This window comes from Podarcis pityusensis (genome assembly GCF_964106645.2).
Source record: "Podarcis pityusensis genome assembly, chromosome: 9".
Classification (NCBI taxonomy): domain Eukaryota; kingdom Metazoa; phylum Chordata; class Lepidosauria; order Squamata; family Lacertidae; genus Podarcis; species Podarcis pityusensis.
This window is the reverse complement of record NC_138034.1, coordinates 71,885,624-71,905,574: the sequence shown is the minus strand read 5'-3', so window position 1 is coordinate 71,905,574 and position 19,951 is coordinate 71,885,624. Positions and strand designations below refer to the sequence as shown.

The window sequence follows — 19,951 nt, the reverse complement described above, 5'->3', positions numbered from 1 at the left end:
TAGGGCTTGGGAGAATGGTGTCAACATGAAAACACAAACATTGCATGCAGAGTTGAGGCACACAGAAAGCTGGAAGACAGGATGAGATTTTGATGCCAGGGCAATAGTGAGGGTGTAATTTGGCAAGCCACATTTTAGAAATGTCTACGTCAGGAAACCTTACTATGGTATGTGCCTTAGAAAATCATGGTAGGTGCCTTAGAACACACATAAAGCACAGCAAACCAGCCCATCCAGTTCTTATGCTTTGGGAGATGGAAAACAACCCAGTGTTCTTTAATCTTGCATCCCCAGATATTAGCTCCCATCACCCCTGACCATCAGGTAACCTTTTCTAGGATGATGAGAGTCCAAGGATATCTGGAAACTCAAGGTTGAAGAGCACTGTTCTCATTAGCTGGTTCAAAGGGGCTTCTAAAGTGCTATCTTGTCCAGTGATTTGAAAGGGGCTTCTGAAGGCCCTTGCATGCAAAAAAAGGTCACCTGATGTCATTCTAACATCACACTGACATCAGGTAATTGGCAGGTGAGTGCAGACTCCTACACCTGTCAGACGTGAACCATGAGAGGTGGAGGAGATAATGATCTAGCCTGTTGGCCAGATCAGGAACTATTGCCCTATACCTTTGAGGACAAGCGAACATGTTTTACTCTACATTGAATACTATGAAACCTGGCTTGTAAGAGCTACTTTGTTGGTCACCAGTGCTGAGTCCAGAGGTGCCTCCAGATGAACAGATAGGGAAGTTCCTTGTAAACTGGAAGCTGGGTTCTCCTCCTCCCCCATCATCAATCCATCAGTGTACCATTAGCCTGCATATGTTAGCCATTAATTTTTTTTTTTGAGATAGTAACGTTTGATTTATTTATTCGCAAAGCAACTATGAACTAATCAGACTGTGGATAAAATGTGAAGGGTGACATCCGGTGTGCCAGGATGTGAAGAGAGATCAGCAACAACTGTATTTGATGCACAAGAGTTTTTCACTGCTTAAAACTGATATACTACAGAAGCAGTGCAATCTTTTTCTCTCATTCATACAAGCGAGAACTACCCCAAGTTCCACAATCCTGACAGAGCGAGCATTTGTGTCACAATCTCTTGCAATCAGAAAGGCATTTTGCTGAAAACCATTACAGCTGTTCGTGAAGCCCTGTAGATATAAAGCGCTGGTTAAGCCACATCTACTAAGCACACTCAGAACCAAGACGTTTCCGGAAAAGACAGGGCCTTTAATGAAGTCAGAAGACATGACAGCTCGTATGTCACCACCTTGGATCTGCAATATGTCTCCAGGGGCCTAGATCTTTTCCGGAACGTCAGCTTCGGAGAGAATAAGCCAGATTTCATCCTGCTATGAAATACAGCCTGCCCAAACAGCTACTTTGGGGATCAGGAGGGGCCGCATTTTCTTAAGCTATGCCTTAGCCCATACTATAAATACTCCCTTTAAGGAATTAATTTAATATGAGGCCAGGAAAACAAATATCTTTATATCCACTCAGTGAAAACACCCCTCAGTGAAAAAGGTAATTCTAATTGCATATTGCATTATTAGTACATTTCTGCCCGTTTCTCAGATACAAGCACATTCCCTTCCCTTTTCTCCCACATTCCTGTAGATCCATCTGAGAACAAACTGAGGGCATGTTGTTAAATATGAGCATTTTACAAAGCACAGCTGAATCTCCCCACTTTCCATTACGAAAACAGGTATGGCCTCCCAATTTTAGGCTGAATGGCTAAACTGGAATAATTTTCCCTCCTTTACATTTCACCATATAACCAGTAATCCAGTTAAAATAACATTTGCAGCCCACCTGTCCATACTCACTTAGATTATGTGTGGCAGGTCAGCAGGCCTAGAAGCAAAATAAGCCAGCTCTCCAAAGTACAGCAGCTTAACTATTTGCTACTGGCTAGCAGGCAAGTGACTCGGGTGAGCCTGCAATAATTAATGCTGGATTTTGAAGTCGTTTATTTAATTAACTTCTATGCTGCCTTTCCACAGTGAGCTGTGCCCAGGGTTGTGCATTATACTAACTATATTAGCCCATGCATCTGACTACATACCACGAAATTTGTTCTGTCTGAACTTTGAACAATTATAGCTACAACTTGCCATATGACCATCACATATGACCATCACCTATGCTATAATGTGTAACACACAGCCCAGTGGTAGAACATCTGCCTTGCATGCAGAAGGTTCAATCCCCAGGATCTCCAGCTAGAGCTGCACGAGATCCTGGCCTGAAACCCTGGAGAACTGATGCCAATCCTGAGTCAGAAAGACCAGAGGTCCGACGTATCATAAAGCAGCTTCCTATGTTCTTACCTAGCACAAATAAACCTCTGTGCACATTTATCCCAGCAATCCGTGATATAATGAGAGCATGCTCCAATCCAAAAGGTGGTTTACGCAGCAATCAGTGCCAACCGCTTCATGTGCTACTTTAGCCTCTAAAACTGTGCCAATTGGTTTACTTGTGAAATTTAGATGCGTACACACCTTACATCTATTCAAACAATAATTATAAAACAATTATGAATATAATTACATAAAATGGAGATATAAGCTGCTGCACCCTAAGGATGTAGGTGTATTTTAGTTTTAGCTAGCTAGGCAAATAAAGTGAACAGGTAGAAAATGAAAGCAATATTTTAGTGAACCAAGTTTAATCATCAGGTTTTAGAAACAGTAATTCAGGTTTTTTCACTATCATACATCATCATAAGAAACCCTTAATTTTGGAGAAAGTCCAAAAGGCAATGTAATCGAATGGTAATATTAGCACAACATTTTTCTACAAGGAAGTTGAGCTGAAGGCTCATTATACCTTCTAACAGCAAACTCAGGTGGCCGAGTTCTGGCAAGAGGAAAATTTAAGTTTTGGCTGGGTGAAGCAGGATATGCAAAAGTACAACACCTTCATTAAAAACAACAACAACCCCAAACCAGGCCAATGTGGACTGAGCATACTCAGTGACCTCCAAGCCCAAGAATGTTTTGTGTCAGATGGGAGAAACAATCAAAAAGCAAAGCACAAAGGGAAGAGTGGGGAGAAGGCAATGTGAATTGTGATGCTTGAGCCCTTTGCAGTTCATAGCATCATATAGGATAGCATGACTTTCTGAAAGCGCTTCTATTGGTGAGTTATATACAAACATTTGTTGCAGATTCTGCTTCTACTCACTTTGAATAAAGCATGTACAGAAGCAGGATGTAAGTGTTACAGTTGACATCAAAGTTAGCTATCCAGAATCCATTTTTATTTCATTCATGTCCTCATAAATAGTAGTTCCTTGAAAAGTCCAGAATAACTCAAAGTTTATTTTGACCCTAAAGCTTCACTGCTTTCCATTCTGCAATTTCACAAAATTCAGAAAGCAGAAGGTCTGCATGGACTGAGAAGTTTCTCTGCTTTTACACACTGGAAGTTTATTTCAAATAATGGTGAATAAGAGGCAAGTGAGTCTAGGAGCTTGAGGCTGTATTGTCCCTTGCCACCATGTTGCAGGAACAATATGCTTGAAAGGCTCCTAGTTTGTTCGTTTCTTGTTTTTAAGTCATCCAAGCATACATAGTAGCACTGCTATTTCCCACTAAAATTATTCTCTTTCCATCCTGGAGCTAAAGCCTTTTAACAGAGTAACAAGTTAACAATGTAACTCATAACAATATCTTGAAACACTGTATTTCACAACCCTTTCTGAAAAGCCATTGATCTACAGAGAGGCATTAGTCCATCTATTGTCTCTATACTGAAAGGCAGTGGCTCTTCAGTCAGGAGACTTCCCCACCCCAGTGTATTCATCTTATGACATTTGCATGCTGTCCTACAACATAAAGTTCTCTGGGTGCTTTACAATAAACAAGTACAAAAGAAGGCAAAAGATAAAACCATGAAAAATACAGAGACTGGGCCTCAGGTCTTCTGCATGCTTTTGCTCTAGCACTGAGCTACAGCTCTTTCCCCACCCAAAAACATATAGATGAAAGCCAAGAGAGATGGGGAAAGTCAACAGGGAAAATGGAACCAGGGAAGGAATAAGACTGTTCTCTTGAAATAAAACGCATCAGGGCAGCCAAACATCATGGATTGGCCTAGCTTTATTTTCAAGTAGGGTTCAAGGGAACCATCTATGCATAATCTTTGTGGATCTCCATCTCTGAGGCAAATGAAACTACCCTACAGAGTTCAATGGTTTTTCACACACACACTCTACAGGGGATGGAAATAACGATGTGGCCATAAATAGGCTTGAACACAGCACATGCTCAATGCCCCTTGAAGTTAAGGCCCCCCACTACATTTATCGTAATGTATACAGAAAGAGGGTGTGATCTTTTTGCAACTGACATTCAATGCTACAAAGATGCACTGCCAGAAACAGAGGTCTACAATAGGCAGGTCAATAACTATATCTATTCAGTCCAGAATGGGCTTTTATGTTCAGGAGGGACCAAATACTTGGGAGAGGAGCACCACAAGGTGCTTATTGCACACAGTGTCTATGAGGCTGAAGGTCACCTGCTAATGTGAAGGGACTAGGGCTCAACAGCAGAGCACATTTATTGCATGCACAAGGTCCCAGGACTGATCCCTGGAAATCTCCAGCAAAAAGATCATGTACCATGTTATCTGCTGAAGACCCTGAAAAGCTGTTGGCAATATGAGTAGACCAGGGGTCGGCATACTTTTTCAGCAGGGGGTGGGTCCACTGTTCCTCAGACTTTGGGGCGGGACTATATTTTGGGGGGGAAATGAACGAATTCCTATGCCCCACAAATAACCCAGAGATGCATTTTAAATAAAAGGACACATTCTACTCATGTAAAAACATGCTGATTCCCGGACCATCCGCAGGCCGGATTTAGAAGGCAATTGGGCCGGATCCGGCCCCCGGGCCTTAGTTTGCCTACCCATGGAGTAGACAATACTCAAGTAGCCTGTGCTGGTAGAACCCTACATTCCAACAAGGAGACAAGAAAGGGCCTGTAAACCTGAAGGGTACTTCTTCAAGCATGTGGAGGAAGAACAGAATATCTAGTCTAATAATGACCTCAGAAAGCAGAACAAAAGCCACAGCAAGGGGCATTTTCTAAACCCAGTTCCACCACTATCACCCAAATAGAGAAGTGTTATGCCAATATATCAACCACAGTGTATTGGGGGGAAGATGACATTGTAGAAGGGGATGAGGAGAGGGACACAGGCATTAAAGACTCTCCTCCATTAAACTCAGCCCTTAAACAAAGATCAATATGCATTTATTGATTCAAGCAAATGGAGACAGAGTGAGGAAGAATAACTGCTGAAGCAAGTAACATGAAGAGGGTATTCTTCTCCTGAAGTGTTCAGAGCATAACATTGTGCATGAAACCAATTAATAAGCTAAACATAATTTCTCATTTATCACATATGGAAAAAATAAGCTGCATAAATAAAAAGCAAGAGGAGGTTAAACCTGTAGCCCTATGCACACTTTCCTAGGAGTAAGCACCAGGGAGACTTCCTCCCAAGCAAGCAAACTCCCAAACCCTATTCCACAATTAAGATAGAAAGAGGGGGAGGAGCCTGGGCATCCATCCACAGGAATCTTTTTTCCAGTGGCTGGGTGAGGGGGGGGGGACCCAGAAAGGGGGAGGAGGAGGAGAAAGGGCAGGCCAGCTTTCGACTCTCAAAAAGAGAGGCCTGTATATTGCCTGTATGTTTTACCTCATATCTCAGCTTCCACAAACGCTAGAAACTGTGAGCTGTACCCAATGCTAGCCACACTCACAACAGACCCACTTGAACTGCATGGGCATAACTTAGGTTCACTAAGTTAGTCATGCTCATGCATTTCAATGGGTCTACTCTAAGTAAAAAGTTAGTTGAATACAACCTTAAAAAAAAAACCTGCGGGTTGAACCCAATGCTAGCCGTACTCAGAACAGGCCCATTTGAAATGCATAGGAATGAATAATTTCACTTCACTGTAAGGTTCGCCATGCCCATGCATTTCAGATGGGTCTACTGTATTCTGAGTATAAAGTTACTAGGATGGAAGTATTATTATTAAAAGAAAGCTGGCAATCTCGTTGGGGTGGGGGCAATTTGGGGATTATAGTTCATTGGAGGGACAATCTAGGGGTTACAGTAATAGCTCACTGGGGTGAGGGCAAACTGGTACAACACAATAGAGGAGCAATTTGGGGATTATATTTTAGGGGGTGGGGGCGATTGGGGAATTATAGCTTATTAGGTGGTGTGGTGGGGGTGACAGCCCGTTTCCCAAAAATGACTGAAGGGGGGGGGCGTTGGCTAATAACCAATCTAACTTTCCTTCAGACACCCACACAAATAAATATATATATATACAGTGGTACCTCGGGTTAAGTACTTAATTCGTTCTGGAGGTCCGTTCTTAACCTGAAACTGTTCTTAACCTGAAGCACCACTTTAGCTAATGGGGCCTCCCGCTGCTGCCGGAGCACGATTTCTGTTCTCACCCTGAAGCAAAGTTCTTAACCTGAAGCACTATTTCTGGGTTAGCAGAGTCTGTAACCTGAAATGTATGTAACCTGAGGTTTCACTGTGTGTGTGTGTGTGTGTGTGTGTGTGTATATACACACACACACACACAGATATGTATGTATGTATGTATCTTCACACACATACATGTTCGCATCATAGGGGCCAAGGGGCCTTTAGCAACCGCCCCCCCATCAATATTTGAGGGCGCCATCCCCTTTCCCCTAGTTGATGGGCACCACCCCTCAAATAGTGTGTGTACCCCCTCGTGAAGTGATTATGGGGGCGGGGCTTGCCTGGCCCCGCCCCCCAGTATTTTATCCCAAGTCGGCCCCAAGCACGCCCGCGCGCGCGCGCCCTGTCTGTGGGCGTGGCCAGCGGGCGTCGGGGGGCGGAGCAGGCGGCGGGATGACTCAGAGGGAGGAAGACTTACGGTTGCCAAGCGACGGAGGCCGTCGGGCGGGGGTGGCGAGGAAGGCACGCGGGGCTGGGGGTGTCGCGCTCTCTCCCTCTCCTCAGAGCCCCGAGGCGGGCGGGCTCCTCCAGTCCCGGCTGCTGCTGCTGCTGCTCCTCCCCTTCCTGAGCGGCGGCTCCCGAGCCTGCCCGCCGCCCTCGCCACCGCGGTGCCGCTCCATGCACGGCGGCGAAGGCGACTAGCCCAGCCTGAGGTAAATTCCCGGCGGCCGAACGGCGGCTTCAGCGGACGGCAATCCTCCGGGTCCCCTCTCTCCTCTTCCCCTCACGGCCGCGCAGCTCCCTCCTCGCTCGGCTCCCTCGCCTCGCCTCGCCCGCTCGCTTTGCCCGCCTTTCCTTCCCTCACAGGAGGCGGAGGAGGCCGCGGCGGCACCGCCCCCCCGCCAAGGCCCGCCCACGGGCCGCCGCTTGGAAGCAGCCCGCCGATTGGGCGGCCGAGAGGACGGCGCTGGTTGGCTGCGGCGCGCCAGGGTGGCTCCTCCCACTCCCCACCTCGGGTTCGGCGGGCCTAGGTGGGGGGGGGGCGGGGGCGGAAGGATTTCCCCCCTGCTCCTCTTCCCGGGCTGTTAGTTTGGCCGCTGCTGCTGCCGGGCCACGACGGGGGCTCCTTGCGATTACGATTATTGTCATGGTTATTATATTACGGTTAATGTTACGCGCAGCCCCTTTGCAAGAATCGCAGCATTTTATCCATTTTATTCGTTTATTTTTCTGCTCTTGCAGAAGCAGAATTGGGGCTCATTATTCTTACTCTAACGTTATATAAGATATTATTAATACTAAATAAAAGGTAAAGGGACCCCTGACCATTAGGTCCAGTCATGGCCGACTATGGGGTTGCGGCGCTCATCTCGCTTTATTGGCCGAGGGAGCCGGTGTACAGCTTCCGGGTCATGTGGCCAGCATGACTAAGCCGCTTCTGGCGAACCAGAGCAGCGCACGGAAACGCAGTTTACCTTCCCACCAGAGCGGTACCTATTTATCTACTTGCACTTTGACGTGCTTTCGAACTGCTAGGTTGACAGGAGCAGGGACTGAGCAACGGGAGCTCATCCCGTCGCGGGGATTCAAACCACCGACCTTCTGATCGGCAAGTCCTAGGCTCTGTGGTTTAACCCACAGCGCCACCCGCGTCCCTTATTACTAAATAGTATTGTTATTAATACTGATATTATGATCACGCAACCCCTACGTCGGAATCGCAGCATTGCACAAGGCCCACTTTTTTGCTTGCAGAAGCAGCAGAATTGAGCTCATTTTTCTTATTATAGCATTATATAATTATTTAATATGTTGATAATACTAAATGTTAATATTATCACATAGCCCATTTCTAGGAATTACAGCATTGCGCAAGGCCCACTTTTTTTTATTTATTTTTCTGCTGCGGCAGTAGTACAATTGGGGCTCATTATTTTTATTATATTATTATTGCATTATTTTAATGAAGGATTGCTTGCTAGTAAGGAAGCTTCAGGTTGCAAGCTATGCAGCCAGATTATCCCTGTTTTACCTAGCTCTCGGTCTGTCTAGATTCACTAATTCTGTCATAGTTACAGCTGGAGGCAGCCATGATTCCGATGTTCCATAAGCAGTCTGGACCATACGCAGCAGAGCTCCCTCTCTACAAGCCATACAGAGTCCAGGTGACAAACATAAAGGAAACTGTTGCTCCTGGAGAGTGTCGTTTGCAAGCACAACATCCGGCCTGCTTTAGAGTTCCCCAAATGTATCTGGACGGAACTGTGGGCTGTGTGTAACGCTGGCCTCATTCAGCGCATGGACTCTTGCTTGTTAGTCTCTCACCCCTCACCCACCCACTAGGAAATGAATTTCAGCTGCATGACTGCAACCCCCACCCACTAATGAGCCATGCCAGAGCAGAATGTACACTCTCTGGAAGCCATCAGTGTTGTAGGACATGCCCTGTGCATGCACGAAACTTTCCTTCATCAATAAGATTCCTTCATCAATATTTTCTGAGAATCCTCCGGAAAAACAATCTCTCAAAGGACCTGTTGATGGCATTTTACCATTGCACTGTGGAGAGTGTATTAACTTATGGTCTGTGCGTGTGGTTTGGGAGCTGCACAGCCAGGGAAGAAACAATGCTGTCCAGGGTTGTAAAGACTGCGGAGAGAATAATTGGGTGCACTCTTCCCACCTTGGATCAAATCTATGCTGTCAGGTGCCATAAGAAAGCTGCAGGATAGTGCGCACCCCGGAAATGATCTCTTTCAGCTTCTGCCTTCTGGAAGAAGGTATAGGGTTATAAAGGCCAGGACTAGCCACCTGAGAAACAGTTTCTACGCAAATGCAATTCTGGTTCTAAACGCAGCATAAGGAGTCTCTATAGTATATTGTATTTTAAGATGGGGTTTCAGAGTTTTTAGGGGGTTTTGAATGTTTTATGTAGTTTTTCAATTTCATTGTTCTGTATGGGACAATGACAATAAAGATATCGTATATCATGCAACAGTCACTGAAGATTATTCAGCTGCCAGGACCTGCTTGGTTCCCATACCATCTGTACCTGAACCACAGCTGTGTTGACTGGGGCTGATGAGACTTGCAACCCAAAGCTTCTGCTCCTCCCTCTTCATTCCTCGACTGGTCCTGGGAGCCAGTGGAGCAGGAGAGGTGCGGCAGGAGGTGGAGGCATAGAAGCTCTTGGTTCTACATCAGCCTGACCTCTCTCTTTCCTCCTGCACCTGTTCTTCACTCTCCAGTCCTGCAGCTTCTCTTGCCTCTGACTCTTGGCTCTTACAGGCTCCCCCAGATCATCGTTCCCTTCTTCCAAGTCAGTCCCAACCCCCTTTCTCCCAGTGCCCCCTCATCAGAATCCACCCACCACTGCTCAGTGTCCACTCAGTCCCTGACACCAGCTCTCAGACACCTCATGGCCAAAGTAGCTCTGACACCAGTCACACATTGCTCTTTGCAAATTTTGCCTCCTCACCCCATCCTCTACTAACATAGGAACAGTGGGGAGCAAAGGGTTAAATCCCTTCTTGCACATTCCCTGGTGCTGATCAAGATTAACACACACACACACACCACAGCTGCTATATGGTTAAAACAAAAACAAAAACAGAAGAGGACCGCTCACATGATTCCCATCATGCCTAGTTTGGCCACCCGTTTTTTTGCAACTCCGCTCTTAGAATCCAGATACAAATCCACATGATACGTCTGTAACCCCGACAGCAGACTCGAGCTCACCCCCCGGAAACCTGCTGATGTTGCTGCGGCATTATCGCCTTGCAACACCATGTGATGACCAGCCACAAAAGCAGAAGTGGCAGCATGTGATAAAGGCAGCCCCGGAGGGTGTCTTGCACTGCCAGCACTGTGGCAATTTCGCAAAGGGGAAGGGACTAAAGGTCAGTGTTCTTCTGCGCTTCGGTGGTTGCCTGAAGCTGTTAGAGGTCACCAGGCGAGTCTTCCCCAAGCTGGTGCCCACCAGAAGTTTTGAATTCTGGCTCACAACAGCCCAAGCAAGCATGGCCAGTGGCCAGGGATGAGGGGAGCGGTTGCACCCCATCTGTGGAATCATGTGACTGATAGTCCACCTGACCTTGGGTTATAAAGCTTCTCATTAAAATTTCCTATACTTTTGTTTTTGTCAGGGCGCATTTAAAGCCACAGCCTAAAATCCAAACTTAAAACAATGGAGAAACCTGGTCTGAACAGAGACATCGGATTCTTATCTCATTATACATGACTAAGCCATTTCTCACCTTCTCACCCCTTGCCTTTTCCTGTAAGACCTATTACAGTCGTTAAGAGTCGTCAGCAGGCTCATCTCAGCTATCTGCCAATCTCCCATTCCCACCACCCTTCTGAGTAATACCCCTCCCCACCTTCTCAATATATAGAAGGGTCTGGCAACTTCTGTTTCAGTGTATCTGAAGAAGTGTGCATGCACACGAAAGCTTATACCAAGAACTAACTTAGTTGGTCTTTAAGGTGCTACAGGAAGGAATTTTTTTATTTAGCCTAAAATCAGTTTTGGAAACTCCCAACATTTTGGTAATTTGTTACTATAAATTGTTGCAAAGTTTGGGATTCAAAATGACCCAGTGAAATTTGCAAATTTCACCAGTGGTGGCGTGCGGTCAGAGTGTCAGAACAGGTCCTGGGGGAGCAGGTTTCGAATCCCCACTCAGCAGTGAAGCTCACTGCATGAGCTTGGGCCAGTCACTCACTCTCAAGCTAACCTACCTCACAGAGTTGTTGCGGGGATTAAATGAGGAGAGGGAGAACCACGTAAGCCACCTTGAGCTCCGTGGAGAAAAGGGTGGGAGATAAACGCAAATGCAATGCAGTATATGAAACCAGTTAGTGGAAGTAGTCTGCAAACAGAATAACAGCAGTCGGCGCAGAGTGCATCTGGTGTGGAAAATATTTCCATTAAGGTTTTCTCCTCTTTCTTTCTTTCAAAAATAATATGTGGAGCTCAGCATTTTGGCCTAACTATTGCAATGTTATACACCAAAACTCACCACCCTCCTCTGCTATTCAGCCTTTACTGAGGTGCTAATACGGCACTCGGCTGTCTCTCTATTGAAGGTTCTAGGACAAAACATTACTCCCACCTCCACCTGTCTTTGCCCATAAGCAGAAAGACTTGTATGCATCATTTTAATCCCATGCAAAGTAGGGGGTGCATTAGTATTTACAATAGTTTATTTTTCAAAATGATGAAGCTGGCCTATGCTCTCATGGTGGAATCGCAACAGAAGCAACACGCTATTGAACAAAGACAGTGCATACAAAAACAGCATACACAGCAGGCTTGCAGACGGTGTGGCATTGCCTCAACGGAAGGTTATTATAATTTCCAACTAAATAGAAGGCAGATAAAATTAATGGAAATGTTAATATTCATACACTGTGTCCAAAAAAATATATCAGTTGCATCTGCTTGGCCACTATGAGTACAGAATACTGGACTAGATGGGCCTCTGGTCTGATGGGGCAGGGCTCTTCTTTTGTTCGTAGTAGAGGAGTGCATCAGTGTCAAAGTCCCAGAGCTATTAAATGATTAAAACATTTCTGGAAGCAGCTTCAGAACTGAGCTTGTGTATATACATATTTATAAAAGTTACCAGTGATGGCTTATGTGGTTTCTGGAAGAGAACTGCATTAAAATAATAATAACGCTGTCTCTTTTCTTCTAGTAACTGAGGCATCACCAACACAGAAATTCATTGCCCAGAGTAATCTAAAAACGTTGATACAGAAGATCAGCTTGGACTTTCAAAAAACAAAAACAAAAAAACCTTACATGAGTCCAGTGGAATTTATCTGGATGTAGAGATGTGAAAGCCTTCAGGGTGGGGAAAGAGAATTATTATTATTTTTTGGAAAAAAAATTTTAAAATCTTTTTTTGGAATGAGTTTAATGTTTTTTTAAGATCAGGTTTAACTTCCTCAAAATGTGCAGTATGAGGATTTTTATGCAATACAATATACCATTTTCCCCATAGGAATCTGGTTAGCCACTGTGAGAACAGGAGAACAGGCCACTGGCTTGACCAGCACACTTATGGTGCTTATGTACATAAGAAAAGCAAGCTCAAGCACAAATCATCAAGACAGATATAACTCAAGCACAGTCTATGCAGATTCTGGTTTTCTAGAAAACTCGCAGCTCCTCACTGATGTCTGCGGCGGCTCTGTCTGTCTTGCCCTCCCCAGAAATACCTCCCCTGTCCCAGTCAGATCCAGGAGCAGAACAGGGCAACACATCATGTTCCTGACTGTAACTTTCCCCCACATCTCTCCAGTTTGTGATATCATTCTTACGGCTGCATGAAGATATATTGCATCATATTAATGGGAAAGGTGAATCTGCTACCGTCAAACCAATAATACCACAAAGAACCCAGTCTATAAAATCAACATGGCTTTATGGGGGGGCGGGGGGGGTGACAACGACCCACCTTTTCATTGGATGGCATATGAATCCCTCCCATCCTCTGGAATGGAATTGGAAACCTCTTGGCCCCTTCTGCCACCTAGTGTCAGGACAGAGAATTGCATGAATGCATGTAGAATTTGTACAGTATATAAAACCCCACCTTTCCTACCAGTGGAGACCCAACATGGCAAACACCAAAGTGATGCAACAGTACAATTAAAGATAGGATTTAAAAACATATGTATTTAAAACCTTTACGAACATACTAAACAGTCACATACTCTCGGAGGGGATAATTTCATGGATGCTAGATACAGCATCTTTCAGCCAAAAACAGAACGAGTGAATAGGAACGTTGTTAAATAAAAAACCAAATAGATGTCACTGGTGTTTTATCTCTTGTTAGCCAATTTTAATTCATCTTTTTAATGTTACGTTTTTATATATGTTGGAAGGGTATTATTATTATTATGGAATAGGACATCCCTATTTTCATCGGAGAAATGTTGGTGGGTATGTCGCCTAAGGCCAGCCAGTGAGTTCATGGCAGAGGTAAGATTTGATGCCTGATCACTCTTGCTTCATTCCTTTCCCTGGGAGCAGGGGAGATAAATAAACCAGGAAGCCTTGGCTTCCCCTTATGTCTGAACCAGGGATCGTGGTTTGTTGCTTCCTGTCAAACACAAGATCAGCAAGCCAGCAATAAACCAGGTTGGCTTGCAGTTGTGGCTTGCACTAAGGGGGCTGTTGATTGGGCAGTGTGCCCAAGCAGGCTGCTCCTCAGTAAACCAAGATAAGTCACAGATCATGGATTAGCGTTGCACATAAACAAGCCAATGGCTTAACATGCATTGATTTTTTTAAAAAAAAGACTCAAAAAACCCTTCCTCTATCTGATCTGCCACATCCTTCCATGAGGAGTTTGCATTTCACTCAGATTATCAGAACAAACTCAGCCACCACTCAAGAACAAACTCTGGATGCATTTCCAAGACAAACTGAACCTCGGACCACAGGCTGGAGGGGAAAAGATAATTAGTAGCTTGTTTGCAGAGGTAATTAGCACTTTGCTGAACTGCAGGTCTCTTTGCTAGGATTGCCAGATCGAAATATCAAAAACACAACACTGCAGCAGTACAGCATGTTGTTGTTTTCTGATCTAAAGAGTTCAAAGGGGTCATTGTGTTTCTCAAATAAGGAGCCATCCATTATGTGGAACTATAAAATTCTGGAGTAAAGAACAACGTTCCAAAATGTAGGACACCCTTTGACATCGTGAGGGCCCCCAGATGTTCCGGAGCTGTAGTCTAAATCATTTGGAGGGCCCCTGGTTGGCAAAAGCTGATGTAGGAAGGTTCTTAAAATGCAAATCATCTTACAGCTGTTTTTCCACTTTTTTGAATATTCTTAGTGGCTCTTCCTCAAAAGCTTGGCCATCACTGCCACACCAGACAAATCCTTGAATTAAAAGTAGACTTTGCTACTGTGCATATGCAAAAATCCTCCTCGGGTGACATCTGCTTCCTTCGTCAGGTAGCTTGGTGCACTTGCGATTTCTGAGGACTCCCCAGAGCTGAATGAAAAAGAACAGCACAAGAGAGCACCCAGGCACACATAGCCTTCAGTGGAAACTGGGAATGCACCACATCTTTGCAGTGCTTGAAAACAGGCCCTCCCAGAAGAAGACAAAAGCTGTCTGTTTACTCTGCATCCAGTGAGCTCCCAGTGATGGTTTCTGAAGCCATGTGGACACAACAGAAGGCACAATCCATTTCAATCCTGTTATTTTAATATAGAAATACTGTGTTCTGATGCTTTCCCCCACCCCTCAGTTTGAAATGTGGAGAGGGGAAAGGACCTCAGTGCATTTTAAGCCAGTAATGCGTACACAGCCAAAGTCCGGAAACCACAGAAGGGCTGTGATAGCTTGATTCACTCTTCCGTTTTCATACTACTATGTTGTTGTCCGACTCTTGGTGACCCCCTGGACCAGAGCACGCCAGACACTCCTGTCTTCCACTGCCTCCTGCAGTTTGGTCAAACTCATGCTGGTTGAGAACACTGTCCAACCATCTCGTCCTCTGTCGTCCCCTTCTCCTTGTGCCCTCCATCTTTCCCAACATGAGGGTCTTTTCCAGGGAGTCTTCTCTTCTCATGAGGTGGCCCAAAGCTTCAGGATTGTCCTTCCAGTGAGCACTCAGGGCTGATTTCCTGCAGAATGGAGAGGTTGGATCTTCTTGCTGTCCATGGGACTCTCCAGAGTCTCCTCCAGCACCAGAATTCAAAATTCAAAGCAGCAGGAAGGCTCTCCTCTCCTTCTCACTTTCTGACACTGGGTGAGCTCAGCCTACCTCGCAGGGTTGTAAGTTTACATTTTTGAACCCTCCTTCTGCCTATTATTATTATTATATGCCACCGATCTGACTGCATTGCCCCAGCCACTCTGGGCAGATTCCAGCCAAATATAAAAACGCACTGAGACATCAAACATTAAAAACTTCCCTAAACAGGGCTGCCTTCAGATGTCTTCTAAAAGTCAGATAGTTGTTTATTTTCTTGACATCTGGTGTGAGGGTGTTCCACAGTGGGCGCCACCACCAAGAAGGCCCTCTGCCTGGTTCCCTGTAACCTCACATCTCGCAGGGAGGGAACTACCAGAAGGCCTTCCATGCTGGATCTCAGTGTTGTAATTTTGTTGTTTACTTGATGATACAGTCCTGTACGTTGGGCTTCATATGATTTTGAAAATTTTGTACGTTGACTTTTTATTTGTATATTATTCTTCTGTTTATTTTTATTATTTTGTTCCCTGCTCTGTGATTGAAAACATTCAAGGACAAGCCGGCTAGAAATATTGCAAAATAAATAAAATACATTAAGCCCAGACTGAATTGATTCTCATGGAAGTCATGTCTAATATTAAGTCCCCAGCAGTTTGATCTCCCTAGAAGTTTCTGCATTCTTCTGCTCTGACAACTTTTATAATTCTTTTTTTAAAAAAATTACATTAAATTTTCAGTTTTACAACAATTATACAAATTCAATAAAATTATACAAATTCAATAAAGTCAACCCATCGGCTTCCCTCCCACCCCCTCCGGTTTCTTACGTTTTGTCTTTATTGCTGCATATTCTAATTATTACCTTACAGTATTTATTTATTTTTTCCTTTTAAAGTTCTATGTTAATCCTGCTAAAGTACTGAGTTGTTACTAATAACTTCTCCGGGGCAACTTTTATAATTATTATTATTACTATTAAAGTTTTTATTTATACTTTTCAAATTTATACATTTCATTAATTTTACAATAATTTTAACATCTCAAAGTTTGACTTCCTTCCCCCTCTTTCTGCGGTTCCTTAAATTTATTTTTTATATTTTCTGCATATTCAAATTAACTTACTCATTTATTCATCTACTTTAAATATATATTCTTATAAAACTGCAAGTTATTACAATAATCCTGCCAGTGTTCTTTTCTGTTTACAGTTTGTTTATAAATATTCAATAAACCATTTCCATCCTTTTTTTTTGTAAAAAGTTTGCTGTCTTGATTTTTTATTCTTCCGGTAAATTTCACCATTTCTGCATATTCCATAAGTTTTTGTATCCATTCTTCCTTTGCTGGGACTTCTGCTTCTTTCCATTTTGGGGCAAGTAACATTCTTGCTGCTGTAGTAGCAAACATAAATAAATTTCTATACAGTTTAGGAAGTTCTGGCCCTATAATTCCCAAAAGAAAAGCTTCTGGTTGTTGTTTTTACAAAGATTATTTTGAACATCCTTTTCAATTCATTAAATATCATTTCCCAGCAACTTTTATAATTCTACCCAGCTTGGCCTGATTTAGAAATTGAGGAGGAAGAAGATTTTTTATTTTTTTTAAAGCTAGGTTAGCAAAATCCACTAGTGTGGCCGCCTGCTCTTTTGAGGAGGACAGTCCCTTGTTGGAGAAAGGAAATCTCAAGGAGGGAGAACTTTGACACTGCCAACACACAGCCATTTCCAGGGCACCAGACAAAGGGGCCAGCCAGTCACAATCTTCCCTTCTATGCTCAGACACATTGCATTGCATTTCTAGTCCTGATTTCTAAGTTTATACCGATGCATATAAATTATCAGCTGTTCATCGCATGCAAATAGCTGTCCCATGGGGGGGGGGCAAGCGATGTATAAGCAGCCACCCAGCTGCCCTACTATGGACGGAAAGCGACTCATGCAAACCCGTGCATCCTTTCCCACGAGCAAATCCGCCCACACCGCACAGAGGAACTTCCCTTGCGGGCTGCAGCTCAACCCTGTGCAGTGCCCGGTTTATGTACAGTCAGTGGCGGAGCTTCATGCTCCAGCACCGGGGGGGCGGAGAGCAGGCAGGGTGGGATGTGGCGCGCCGCCTGAGGGGGCGTGGCGTGTATCCTGGGGACATGGTGCCCAGCACGGGCAGGGGGGCAGCCGCGATGGCACCACACCGGGATTGCGCTGCCAGGAGCGGCACGCTCCCCCCGCACTCCTCTTCCTCTGCCAGTGTGTACAGTGGTACCTCTAGTTGCGGACACAATCTATTTTGGGGTGCCGCTCACACCCCGAAAAGTCCACAACTAGAGTGGCGCTCCTGCGCAATCACAGAGCGTAATAGAGTGCTTCTGCGCATGCGCAAAGCACGCAGAATGCTTCTGCGCATGCGACAAAACCCAGAAGTATACACTTCCGGATTTGCCGCATTCACAAGCCGTAAAAATGCAACATGAACCTAATGCAACATGAGATACGACTGTATAGGCTAAGTATACTGTATAGGCTGTATAGACTGTATTGGCTGAAGCCTAGGTAGGGTCTCTAAATCTAGGAGGCCTCCGCAGCCCGTCTGCCCCCCAACGGGCAGTCTCCCCTCTCCCAAAATTGCAAACCCAAGACTTCATGCAAGGGCATTTTAATGCAACTGGGTCCCAATTTGAAACTCTAGGGCCCAACTTGAAATTTTTTTGTGGGGCCCTAGTTCACAGCCAAAGTCTGCAGAATCTTTAAATCCGTGTGCTAGGTCATTTTCACAAGGTCAGCAAAGCCCTTCAGAAATCAGCCTGTTATTGAGTTCTTGTGCAAGTTTGTACAGTTCACTTCTGGATTTTTTAAAGAGAAGTTTTTGATGAGCTTGAGAAACAAGCAAAAGCCACCTTGACAAATGTTAACTACAAAATAAGGAGACAAAGAGTGTGGGAACGGCAAAGAAATGTCAGAGGTCCACCTGTTGCCTTAGATACACTTTCTTGGAGAGTTAAGTTTAGGATAAAATCCTTTATTCCTATATTAGATGCACTTGAAGCAAATTTAAAAAGAAGAACTGTATACAGTGATGTTACACAATTGTTTTTTTCCATTCTTGCTGATAGCATCTAAGCAAGAATTCAGCACGGTGTTGAACTATTGATGGAAGCATACCCAGAAAATATTGACCTGAAACTTATTGATGAACTTTTGCACTTTCACCTGTATGTGAGACAAAGCCATAGGCTTACAGCAGAGCACTCTCTATCTCATGCAGACCTTTAGCAAATTATATACAATGAAAAAAATCAGATGGCCTTTCCTAGTGTGGAGGCAATTTTGCGGCTGTTTCTTAGCTTTATGGTCACTAACTGCTCAGGAGAGAGGAGTTTTTCAAGACTCAAAAGAATTAAAAGTGAATTAAGGGCCACGATGTTTCAAGAGAGGTTGTCTACACTGAGCATTCTGTACATTGAAAGTGACAAACTTAGACAAACAAATTTTGATGAAGTTTTCTGATGTCCTTTAGAGGAGAAATTGTGAATTACAGAATTTTAAATACCCATCCTCATTCAATTTTGTTTATAACACTCTTCCATTTTCTTCTAGTCGTGAGGGTGGGGAATTGGGAGGGGCCTCACAAGTGGAGCAGCCTAGGGTCTCTCTTCATCTAAATCTGGCCCTGACCCTGTGCATGCTTCCTCTTCTTCAGCCCCTTGTTTTCTCCCAAGGAAAGTGAGCAGGGGATCGCTTAAATAAATAAATAAAAATTCTGAGTAACGACCCCGTCAGTTTGCATTTCTTAGTACAGAAAGTATTGATCTGATGTGTAGAGATCTTCCCTGTCCTAATTGATTCAAGAGGGTTCTGGAAGCTTCTCTGTGTGAAAGAAACAAGCAGAAACTTCATGATGTTTGGGTTATCTCTTCAGAGAAGCTGAGTACAGCTGGCTGAAACTGGTCCTGTTATCTCTTCTGTCAAGGTCGTGCTGACTATACAGTCATACCTCATGTTGTGTTCTGCTCTTGTTACACACTTTCAGCTTACGAATGCCGCAAACCTGGAAGTGTTTACTTTCGGGTTTGCTGCATGCGCAGAAGCGATCTGCCGCTATTCACATGCGCAGAAGAGGTGCTCTAGTTGCGGACCAAAACGGCTTAAGTCCACAACTAGAGGTACCACTGTAACAGGCCAGAAGGAGCCTAGGTTTCACTTCCTCTTTCAATCTCTCTTCCTTCTGGTGTGGTGTTCTGTACATAGTACGCTTAGTGTTAAGGTTTAGACTTGTTATAAGTTATTGTAAGTTTAAGTTAAGTCTACTGCAACTGGATTTCTTATGGCCAGTGCCAACCCTGAATGTATTGGATTTGTGACCACTATGCTCATTTGCCTTCAGTAGCAGTAAAGCTCTGCTGGATGAAATACAATTGCCTCTGGTCTATTTTTTGGGAATCCTGTAACGTGTTCCAGTTTTTATACATCGGAGTTCTGCTCTGGATCATATTGAGTAGAGTTCCATGACATGACTATGGTGAACAGGACAGGACTGACCGGGCAGGCTGCAAAACTGACTTCCGAGCCAATTGTGCAGCAGTTTCCGCAGCTTTTGGTCAAACCCTCCTTTTTGGTTGGGAGAGTGTCTCCAGCCAGCCTCCGGCCAGTGCGCGCTCCCAGGGGCCACCCACGTGGTGGTGTGTTTGTTTTTCTGTCTGTCTGTCTGTTTAACCAACCCCACCCCGCTCCGTTCCGAAATCATGAAATCAGCA

The 19,951-nt window shown here is 44.5% G+C and overlaps 1 protein-coding gene and 1 long non-coding RNA gene across 5 annotated transcripts in view; one reads left to right on the top strand and one right to left on the bottom strand.

The window, feature by feature from the left end:
* PTPRA (protein tyrosine phosphatase receptor type A) overlaps positions 1–7,367 on the bottom strand; it is a 140,011-nt gene extending 132,644 nt beyond the window's left edge. For all 3 annotated transcript variants that reach the window (XM_081020773.1, XM_081020774.1, XM_081020775.1), the window contains exon 1: positions 6,956–7,367. The gene's annotated coding sequence lies outside the window, so the exon portion shown is untranslated. The remainder of the gene's footprint in view (positions 1–6,955) is intronic.
* Positions 7,053–15,037, top strand: LOC308485449. 2 transcript variants are annotated; one of them, XR_013990515.1, is made up of 3 exons: positions 7,053–7,190; positions 12,180–12,335; positions 13,794–15,036. It is a non-coding gene; the product is annotated as an uncharacterized lncRNA (long non-coding RNA). The 2 variants fall into 2 exon arrangements; XR_013990514.1 differs by lacking the exon at positions 7,053–7,190 and adding an exon at positions 11,020–11,826 and having other exon boundaries at positions 13,794–15,037.
* The last annotated feature ends 4,914 nt before the right edge of the window (positions 15,038–19,951 follow it).